The sequence below is a fragment of the Saccostrea echinata genome, unplaced genomic scaffold (genome assembly GCF_033153115.1).
Source record: "Saccostrea echinata isolate AGI-Se365-2 ecotype Australia unplaced genomic scaffold, CSIRO_AGI_Sech_v1 ptg000001l, whole genome shotgun sequence".
NCBI lineage: Eukaryota > Metazoa > Mollusca > Bivalvia > Ostreida > Ostreidae > Saccostrea > Saccostrea echinata.
The window spans coordinates 48,049,765-48,062,012 of record NW_026889750.1 but is presented as its reverse complement, the minus strand read 5'-3'; the positions used below and the strand labels follow the sequence as shown (position 1 = coordinate 48,062,012).

At 33.7% G+C, this 12,248-nt stretch overlaps 1 pseudogene; it reads right to left on the bottom strand.

Moving 5' to 3' along the window:
• Window positions 1-1,470: 1,470 nt before the first annotated feature.
• Window positions 1,471-3,579, bottom strand: LOC133198046 (uncharacterized; annotated as a pseudogene).
• Between the last annotated feature and the right edge of the window lie 8,669 nt (window positions 3,580-12,248).

The following is a 12,248-nucleotide window of genomic DNA, read 5'->3' as shown; positions in this document are numbered from 1 at the left end:
AAAAATTCGTTTTTAGTGGGTATTTATGTTGTTTTACGTCCCGTTCAAGAATTCTTCACTCATATAGAGACGTCACCATATACCGCTGAAGGGTTTCAAATTTAGACCGTTATTCGGCACCAGGGTTCTCCATGGGCCGTTTAACGTGGCGGCCCCGCCACTGTTAAATTTCTTAGCGCCACAGTTTAAAAACCAGCGCCATATAGTTCCGCCACAGTTAAAATATTAGCGCCACGTTAAGACTTTCGTTGTCAGTGTGACAAATATATAAATTATCAATGAAATGAGCCTCTGAATTATGTACCGTTTTCGGATTCTAATGCTAAACCGATAATATACTTTATTTGGGCCCATTGTTTGGCTTGCACAATCAATTATCTTAGAAAAGTACCTCGCTGGACACATGAATGAAAAGAGACAGGCCATTTTTTTCACCCTTTGCGAAAATTAATAAATTTTAAGTATTAATTAATTCATACTTTAATAGTTCTACCGATAGCTACGTCTTTTAAATGCATTGGCACTGTCAAAACATTTATGTTTATCGAATATGTCGATACGTATGGTACATGTAGTAATGAATCAAAAGAGACATCGTGTATTAAAGATTTATTGTAAGACCGATGCCCATGACTTACGTCTCTGTGTATGGTTAAAAAGTCCCATTTACATTGTTACACTGTGAACTGGAAAAATTCCAACACTATCGACATTGTCATTACATCCATAGGAAAAGGCTGTCCCTAGTTTTCTAATCCAAAATCCTTCTCGTTATAAGTGCATTCACGTTTTTATTTGTTTTAACAACAAACAATTTGAAACATACAACTCACCATAATTATTATATATTCGAGGGATGCTCGGAAATTATTGAGACATTGTGTTTATAATATTCCTCGTTCTGATGAACGCCTTTTGATAAAAACTGACAAGTTATTGACAAACAAATTGATAAAACAACTATATCAACAGTCTCGTTTAAAATCATCATCTATTGAAATTAAATGAAGATAAAATAATAAACAGTGTCATTTTAAAGAGATTTGTAGAAATTTAACTAAATCGATTTGGGGGCATCTTACAAACAAATAAATGCATGAATCGATCTTGATTAATATATATGAGTTGCGTCAAGCGAAAAGGGACCTTCGTGACAAAATTTTGAAAATTTACTTTTTTAACTTTCTTTGAAGAGCAAGTCCTGCTGAGTATTTTGATACCAATATTTACTTGTTTTTCTAAAAAAAAGACCTAGAAAATAATATCTGAAACAAACACACAGTCTGCTTTTCAGCGTCGTGAACGTTGCGTAACGTCAAAAAAATAACAACGTCATTTTCCTTGTAAAACAAAAGACTACATAACGTGTTTTAAATTAACCAAAGAAAAAACATTTATTGATAACCAGTTCTTACAGCTTGGTTATTGTATGAATTGTTGATGTACAATGTGACACATAAAAAACCCAACAAGAACAGATATTATTATACTTTTCTGCGTTATTAAGTTAGTTTTCATTTCAATATAGCAACAAAAAGTTCATAGTGCATTTTGTGCTATATTTCATTCCTCGGGATTTGGACAAGTCATCTCCTTATAAGGATCCCTGACAAATGGTCTGACCATACGGAAGAGGTACTGTTGTCGCTCAGGGGAAATCCCTCCTGGTGGTATAATCTCAGGCATCACTGCAACTGCTGTTAAATCTTCGGGTGTAACGGAAGACTTCAGCAACTCAACTTCCGTTTCTGCATGGTGAAACGTTTCTCTGACGTATATCTTTCCTGTGAAAAGATCAATATAAATATATATATTAATACACACACATATATATATATATATATATATATATATAGAGAGAGAGAGAGAGAGAGAGAGAGAGAGAGAGAGAACTGGAATTATTACTTCTGTAGATTTCCTTCATATATATACACACATAATTAAAAGAACATCTGATTAAAACAACATATGCACATAAAAAAATTAGAGGAATTTTTTTCAATTCCTACCAGGAAATGACGAAGAAAATCTGAAATGATGAATTTCCGTATGCCTCTCATTGGGCGAAAGTACTGGGAAATAAACGTCTTCCAATCAAACCATTCCCAGTAGTGTTCTCCCGCCTTGTTCAAATATGTCACTGCAGTATTTGATTTGGAACTTTTATTGACCACATCCAGTAGGCCGGGTAGACTGTCAACATCAGTTCTGTGATAAAGACGCTTAATGTTTGCAAATCCAGCATCCACTAGACAACGTCCGTGATAGGGCACTTGCATAGAAAGGGTAATGTTGTTGTGAAGACCTAACAACGTTCTCCATGACAGATACCCCAGGACATATCTGTTTTTATTCTCGCCTATAGTAAACAAATGAAGATACGTATATAATATACAAAGGCTTTAGTTTAATTAAGAAAATCTATTGTAACCGGTGCCATGCTCTACTTTTTCTAATAAATTATACGAAAATGATAAATAAAATAAATATACATCACTTTATAATGTTTTAAAATATCGATTTACCTGCGCAATTATCGCAATGGATGATGCATTCTTTTTCACCAGATCCAAAAGTTGTAAGGCAATGATGAAGCATGGAAATAACACCATTCGATCCTTTCACTCCAGTCCCGTTTTCACCCATTCCCTGGTCTTCATCAACAACATAATTCATCTGCTTGTAATTTCAACATTATATAAGTGATCTGTGAAAATGCGCAGTTGCTCTTGCTTCTCAGCTTATCCAACCGCCGTTGAAATTTTGGCTCTGCAATCTTCACATTTTGGACATATATCTGAGCGGGTCGTCATATATTTAATATGCGGACAGCATTCTTTCCACAGAAGTTTGAAGGTCGTGAGCCCTACTTTTCTTTCTCCCAGCTCGTCACAAGAAGTAGAATATGAAGAATGGAGTGAGGATTTGCTGCTAGATGAAGGTAAATATGTGTGACAGGGATACTTCTGTTTATTACCGTTGGTTGTGGTAATCCGAATTCTTCAGCATAATTCTGAATATAGTCAACTGCTCTTTTAAGGTCGTCGAACTTGAAGGCATTTGATGGACGTCTGCTCTTGTTTTTGTGGGTTCGAGGAACCTGTCCATTTTCATTCATGTGGGAGACTAGATTTTTTACATATTTTGAGCCAACACCATGGACTAAAAGAAAGGAGCCTTTTACAAATTTCTTGATTTTGGAAATAGTATGCATACTTCTTCCTTTTTCTTTCTTTCCCACGCTGAGTGTTGACACCAAACCCAACACATGCTAGTCTTCCCATGATAAACATATCTTTTTCATCCCTAGATAGTTCACTTATGGTCAATATCGAGTTTTGTATCTCTACTACAGAAATGTTTTTTAAACAGTTTTTTCCACAAGAACAGGCTTTAGTAATGTTTTCCTGTAAACTATGAAGGTTGTTACATCCATTACATTCGATATCTTCTTCCCCCTCACTTTGACTCTCTTCATTGTTGTCGATGAAACAGTTTCTACCAAATCTGCCAATCTTGTCTCTGATATCGTCTTGTTGAACAGATTGTTTGTTGATTTCGTCGTCACTGTCATCATCGTTATCCTTTGGTACGTTTATCTCGCAGCTGTTTTTCGAAAATCCGGAGGATCTACATGTACGAGGAATATAGTCATCATCCAAGTGATCTAGATCCTGTCAAATGGAATGATCAGGATTAAAGCAACAATATTTTAATATTTTTTACATCTTTTAAATATTTTATATTATATCAATAATTTGCTGTAAATACTGTGGCAAAAAATTTGTCGAGTTTTCGATTAATCTTATTAATTTATTCATTAATCACTAGCATTAATGCATCTCTCAATACCGCAAAAATATGCATGAGAAATTGCCAATTAGGCGCGAAAAATCCTTAAAAATCAATCTGTATACTTTTACTAAGGCCATCATTAAGAATATCTTCGTTTCCCCTAACCCGACCCTAATATTTCAAGTTGAGTAGGTAGGTAGGTAAATAATTATTTTTTTTCTGACAGCAGTTTTGAAAATACATTCTGAAAATTGAATAATATCTGTATAAATAAGAAAGAACAAAAGAAACCGATTTTTAAACCGAATATCATACAAATGAAATTTAACATGTATGGTAAATTAATTCACAAATATTATTCATTTGAACTTAATTTTAAATTTATTGAAATTGATTTTTTACAAAAAGACAAGATTCGCAAATAATCAACCATCGGCCATCCGAGTATATTTTTTTTAAAAACCTACTATCATCTTCGAGTGCTTACATAGATAAAATGACATTGGTCTCGCGTGGCGCAGTAATTCTAGTGTTTCGTTTTGGAGTCACGACGTAATTCAGGAGCTTATTCTAAGTCACAGGTCCCGACGTGGGGCGTGGAAACTGATCAGTCAAATGAGACCGTAAAAAACGTAGGGCCATGCAGTGTCACAGTATACATGTAGATGTTGGCACGATAAAGATCAAGTATAGATAATACATGATATGCAGCTGCAGATCCAGAGGGGGGTTACGTTACGGCGGTTGCACATGCCTTTATTTTTGTGCAAATCAAAACAAGAGGCCGAAGGGCCTTAACGGTCACCTGAGTATAATACAACAATTTAGAAGTTAAATACACTGATAGATGAAGCTTTGTAGCCCTAAATCAAGAGAAGTAGGAAGATCAGGATCAACAAAATAATTAGTCTAGTATTCAGTATCAACTCATAAATTAAGTTCTAATCTGTCCCCCACTTAACACTATCACCATGCAGACTATTAACAAACTATTAGTGCTTCAGTACTATTATTAAACCCATATTAAGAGCTCTAGCATTTGCCTATCTTATGGTCTTTGAAGAACTTTTAATAAGATAAGTTATTTTTGTCTCATTTTTATTTATCTATTACTTACAGGTCAACCTGATTATTAAAACTAGGAAAATACTTTTTGAATTATATGATAAACATTCTTGCATAATTATCTTATTCTATTAACCTTTCAAATACATTATTTACAGTGATTAATTATCAATGGTGAATGGAAAAGGGGAATAACTTCTCTCAGTGGAATACAAATTAATAGAGCCCTGCCCAGGACTAGAATGCTTAGACAAATGGTCCAGATGTTCAAAAATCTGGTAGAAATACGCTTACTTATCATTTAAACTTTTACTCAGTTTTCTTCCAATATGCCCAGAAGCAGAGAAGAATTTCACAGGTACAATGCATTTTCACTACAGATTCAACAAAGCCTTACCCTAACACCAGAACCCAAGACCAAGGGTCAAGAAATTTACAAATTTGGAAGAGTTATCCTCATCATCATACCTATGGACTTCAAAGAATTAACACTTTTCCACTATATTATCAAAAGCCCCCCCCCCCCCCGCCCCCCTAGTTATGCCAGAACCCCTGACCCTAGGACCACAAGATTTAAAAATTCTGTTCGAAGCTCACATTTTCATCATAGCTAAGCAATTTATTTATCAGCTCAACGCTAAGGAGCAGACAGGATTAATTAATGATTAATTAATAGAATTAATGCTTTTTCACTATATAATCAATAGAGCCCCCCCCCCCCCTCCTTCCTCAAGAACCCCAAAAACTGAGGCCATATATTTGAAAATTTTGGAAGAGGCATCCTTGCCTATCATAATCATGCACTTAGTTTGTTTAAATAATCTCCAGTAGCAGAGAAGAAGATTTTCAAAGGATCAATGCATTTTCACTATATAATCAATAGAGCCCCATCCTAACACCATAACCCCTGACCCTGGGGCCATGAAATTCAAAATTTTTGAAAAGGCATCTTTATGCATCATAACCATGCACTTACATGTAGTTTGTTTAAATAATCTCCAGTAGCAGAGAAGACGATTATCAAAGAATCAATGCATTTTCACTATATAATCAATAGAGCCCCGCCCTAACACCAGAACCCCTGACCCTGGGGCCATGAAATTCAAAATTTTCGAAAAGGCACTTTTGCTCATCATAACTATGTACTTAGTTACTTTATTTAATACCCAGGAGCAGAGAAGAAGATTTTCAAAGAATTAATGCATTTTCACTAGATGATCAATAGAGCCCCGTCCTAACACTAGAACCCCTGACCCTGGGGCCATGAATTTCACAATTTTTGTAGAAACACTCTTGCTCATCATAACTATGTACCTAGTTACTTTATTCAATACCCAGGAGCAGAGAAGAAGATTTTCAAAGAATTAATGCATTTTCACTACATAATCAATAGAGCCCCACCCTTACACCAGAACCCCTGACCCTGGGGCCATGAATTTCATAATTTTGGAAGAGGCACTCTTGTTCTTCATAACTATGTACTTAGTTACTTTATTTAATACCCAGGAGCAGAGAAGAAGATTTTCAAAGAATTAATGCATTTTCACTATATAATCAATAGAGCCCTGCCCTTACACCAGAACCCCTGACCCTGGGGCCATGAATTTCACACTTTTGGAAGAGGCACTCTTGCTCTTCATAACTATGTACTTAGTTACTTTATTTAATAACCAGGAGCAGAGAAGAAGATTTTCAAAGAATTAATGCATTTTCACTATATAATCAATAGAGCCCTGCCCTAACACCAGAACCCCTGACCCTGGGGCCATGAATTTCACAATTTTGGATGAGGTACTCTTGCTCTTCTTAACTATGTACTTAGTTACTTTATTTAATACCCAGGAGCAGAGAAGAAGATTTTCAAAGAAATAAGCACTTTCACTATATGATCTATATAGCCCCACTCTGGGGCCAGAACCCCTGACCCTGGGGCCATGAATTTCACAATTTTGGTAGAGGGCTCACTGCTTATTACAATGATGCCAACAGTTTGACTGTTTGATGTCCTGGAGTAAAGAAGAAGATTTTTAAAGATTGCATTATTTTTGGTGGTTTTAGCCCCACCCCTCAGGCCCCAGGGGGACCATGAAATTCACAATTTTTGTTCCCCTTCACCCATAAATGCTATATGCCAAATTTGGCTGAAATTGGTTGAGCGGTTTCAGAGAAGAAGCTACAAATGTTCAAATGTTAACACACGACGCACGACGCACGCCGACGGACGAGAACGGATAGCAATAGGTCACCTGAGTGACTCAGGTGACCTAAAAAAAAAAGTAAATCAATATTTTTAAAAAATGTAGATGTGTTGAAAAGGAGAGACTTGTGTAAATTGAATTTTAAAGATTTATCCGACCTTGCTCAATCCAACGTTATGCAGTCGATCAAAAATAAAAAAAAGAGTGTTGAAAAATAGTTTTAGTATATTGCATTATATTTCTGGCTTGATCAAGCATGGGCCATTGAAAGCAATATACACGATTTGAAACATTAAAAAGTTTATTGCTAGGTTGATTTAATTGAGTGATTTTTATTACTCAAAATGAGAAGAATTATGAAAAATTTCCTCTCTATTCTTTTTTAAGATATTATGAAATAATTGAGATAGATAATATATGATATATTCAAAATGTTGAATAACTTTTAGCATAATTAAGGCGTTTCTTTGTTGAACATTAACTATTATATTCATGTATATATGACTGCAATTCCCTCGAGAATTAAAATTGCATTATGATCATGGCTAAGATCTAAATACACATTCTTCGTTGTAATACGTCGATGCAAACTTAAAATAAATGCGTTTTATATTAAAAAAAAATTTTTGATCTTATTTTAATATATATCTTTCAATTTCCAAGAATCTAAGAAGATTCCTGGATCCAGTGGAAGCCACAAAGCGGCCCCCAGATACTTGCCTAACTTGAAGCACACTTCGTTCTTCCAATGAAAATATAATATATATTTAGTTATATTTTAAAAGAAAATTATTGTAAATTAGAGTTTTATTATCGTTTGTAGTTCAAAGCTCTTTGCTTTGGTTCGTAAATGTTATTTTCTTTTCACTCTCTTCTTTTATATATATCTGGATCCGCCTATGATACACGTATGTGGAGTATGAAAAAAGTTGTAGGTGATACATGTATGTATGTGACATGGGGTAATGTTTTCTTTTTTTCCCCAGACCAGGTATTTTTTCTTTAAGTCAACAAAACGGTTTTTTTTTTCTAGAGGACACGATTTACTGCTTTGACAGAGTTTTATTCTTTTTTATTTAAAGACTGTGCACTCAGTAAGAATTTAGTTTATTTAATTTAGTTCTAGGCCTTGACCTACGGGTTTGTTGGAAAAGGTGGTGTTTTAAAATTTATAAAATCGAACAATCTCTTGGGAAGAGAGCGTTACATTATCATTATAATTCTCGGACAAGTGGTGGACAACACAACCCCCTCCCCAACACACACACACACACACACACACACACACACACATTCTTCGTAAAAGTGTTCACAGTGTATAGTGGTTTTAATCATACAAAAATAAACGAAACTTAACTATCGATAATCAAGACTTCAAAAAATATTCATTTTATCTAAATTATGTTTTGACACCTTCCCTTATCTGAAAAGTCTGTAGTCCGAAGTCGGGTGTCTGAGATTCCGAAAATGTTAATTAATAGGTTCCAGTTAATGTTCTATCAAGCCTCTTTCTTTACTCCTCTCTAAAATATTTACAACAGTGAAGGAGAAACTTCATGAGTACTGTACAACAGTATATACGAGAAGTGGTGTAAATCAGATGTGGATACTTAAAACCTCCAAATGACTTTTTGAAAAATTGAAATCACAAAATTTAACAAAATCAATAACATCAAAACGTACGACTTTTCAACACTTTATACAACCGTTCCCCACGATAAATTAAACTCCAAGCTTTTTGACATAGACAGCTGCTTTTTCATTAAAAATGGGACTATTAAATGTACCTTGTCACTGGTCATTTGTAAAATTATTTTGTTAAAAAAAAACATTCTAACTATACACACAAGTACCCTGAAATTGATATTAAAATGATGCTTGAGTTTCTGATTGACAATATTTATGTAGTTCTTTGGAGATTTCGTCTTCCAACAATCTGTTGGAATTCGCATGAGTATCAATTGCACCCCCTTATTAGCAGGTCTATTTTTGTATTCATATCAAAAATTTCTACATGAGAAGAAGACTGTCACGGTAGCTTAGTCGGTAGAGGGCTCGTTCCGTGATTGGAAGGTCCTGTGTTCGAATCACGGCCGCGACTGACCTAAGTCGATAAAAAATAGGTAGAAACTGTTCTTTCGCTAAGCGGGTCCTTCGGATAAGACCTTAAAAACCGAGGCGTGGGCACAATAAACAACCCTTACTGCTCAATTGCCTTAAGTGCCGAGTATAGGTTTAAGTTTGAAGCCCTTAAACGGTATATGGTGACTTCTCTATATGAGAGGAAGAAAACATTTGCTATATATATATATATATATATATATATATATATATATATATATATATATATATATATATATATATATATATCTGCGCGGTGACAGTTCCTTAAATCTTCAGATCTTTTGTAGGGTAAACAATATATATACATGTATATTAATTAACAGTTCTTTTTTAATTGACCTCCATTCATCAGGACAGACCTATAGGTTATCGACAAAACATGCCAAAACATTAACGTTCTCGTCGAGTTTACTATGAATTATTCAAACTCTAGAATTCGTCATTAAACTTAAAGTATCGAGAGAACGGAAAGGGGAAGGAAAACACATTCTTACAAACACTTTAGAAAAGCTTGGGTTATTTGTTTTTTTAATTCTGTTCTCTGATGATTTCATTGCACAATGTCACAGAATCATGTAGAAGTTGAATTTGATATATTCTGCTCAGATTTCACAAAATTTGGATTATGAGAAATCTTCAATTTCAAATGAGACTTTTTGGAATCCTAGTTTTTTTAATCAGAGGGATTCAGCTGCTAACAAGAGGAATATGTTCGTAAGTAAGAAATAAACTGAGCTTCTTCGTTTAAATATTAGTTAATCAGATTATCTTTAAAAAAAAATCGCATGGATAATTTAAAGATGCATGTATATTGATGTATGTACTCGATAGTAAATCTGCTGATTTTTATTTTTTCAAGGGAACTTTAAATTTATGGTCGTTCGTGGAATACCAGTTATTAGGAACTACCTTTATTAATCAAAGCTTTCAGATTAATTTTGCATAATAATGTTTCTTTAAGGAATGAATTTAATAGGTACTCAAGTTATACTGTATAACATGGGTTGGGACATTTTGCTCTTTATAAACAAAGGCAAAATGTTCCACCCAGGATATACAAGTAAAACAGCAGCAGCTTTAAAATTTATTCTGTTTAATTCAAGTTTCTATAAATGTAAAAATGAAGCACCTTTCCATTCAAAAATGGTTTCAATTTGTATAAATTTAATCGTCACAATTATAAAATGTAACATAAAGTGGATTGGCACGTTTTTTAACATAAGTCATTGTAACGTGTGCAACACAGATTATACGATTTAATTAATCGATTTTTTTTCCAGTTAATTGGCACAAATTTTACAAATTATAAACTGTCTTTCAAGGTCAATTTAAATGTTTATCAAGTAAATAAGGTTAATGAAAATATTTATATGTTTCGTCATTATCGATATTTAGTTCTAGGCAATGCATGTGGTTGAATTCAAAAAAAAATGAGCGGACCCATAATTATCAACCTGCACTAAAATTCAGGCTATTTGAATAAATTTCTATAGCTCATCGTGTCTTTTGATATTGCCTAAATGCCTGAAAAATATCTAATTGATATCTTAAGTCTTAAAATTAAGCCTACAAATTACATAATAAGGGCAACCTAGCAACAAAATTTTATAATAAACGCGATGACTTCAACTTTTCGATCGTTAACTTCCCTTATTTATGTAGCAATATACCATTATCACCTGCATATGGAGTTTGTCTCCCAGTTAATTCGATACACATACTCTACATACGAACAATTTCTAAAACGATGCGGGATATTGACAAAAAAGTTGATGATTCGTTATCTTCATATTTCATTGATCAGTATGCATCTATTTGAATAATGTGGTATTAAATTATTGACCGGTTAACTATTGAAATGTGTCCCCTTTTAAATTTAAACAATTCAGATGTGTTTTTAATCTTTTCTATTAATTTTTTGAAGAAATTTAACCCAAAAAAACCTGAAAAAATATAATAAAATTTAGACTATTTCACCATAATTTACTGAAACAATGGAACATGTTTTGATGCGATTATATGCTTCACAATTCTACTTTAAAATCTAACATGCTCTTGGTCAGGTGTGCAACAAAAATTATAGAATTATCAATGGTCAAATATGAATAAATATAGGGGGAAATTGATAAAAAGAATGCTTCTGATTGACCTTACTTGCTAACAGTGTGTCCCATGAAGTAAAATTCCCTATGCAGTATACCTTTATTTTCTTAATATTTCTAAGGTAGAGTTTTACGACATTAATAGAGAATGTTTTGCGATATAAAACCAAGGTTAAACATTTTATGCTTTTTAAGTACAAAATATTGGACTATAAATAGTGCATGATGTAAAATGTGAAGATAACGAAGAGTGATCAATCTCATACTTCCGGTAAACAAAACAAATCGTGTACAGGGCAAAAACGAGGACCCTTGGAAACACCAGATGTGGTTTCAGATGCCTAGGAGGAGTAAGCATCCCTTGCTGACCGATTACATCCGCCTTGAATGTATTGATCAGGTATACGGAGTACTCTGTAGTCAAATTTAGTGTAAAAGCAATGACCTAAAATGGTAATAAAACATGTCAGACTTTAAACGGCCCAACGATGGGTTGTATTTACATACAATATCATTATAACGGCCGTAGAATTAAAAAAAAAATAGTTTAAACGGGGTTGTTGAAATCCTTGTAACATCAACTTATTTGGCAGTAGCTTGCCACAGTTTAAAAATATATCGTATTTAGAGCATGCTCTTGCATATCGAATCAGTTGGGAGACATACACGTCCATTGCAGGTGATGTTAGAATATTACTACATAACTAAGAAAAGTTGGCGATTAAAAACTAAAGTCATCGCGTATATCATACATTTTAGTTTTTTTTTTTTTTTTTTTTTTTTTATTGGCTCTTTTTTTCATATACAATGTAATAAAATAATAAACATGCAACAAATTTAACTATATACAGTAGCGTCAGTCTGCATCCTGCAAGACAATGTTTTGCAAATCATGAAAGCTCACAGTGCATACTCTCTAGATACAAAACATATTTTCACTACTTTTACAAAGAAATATGTTACA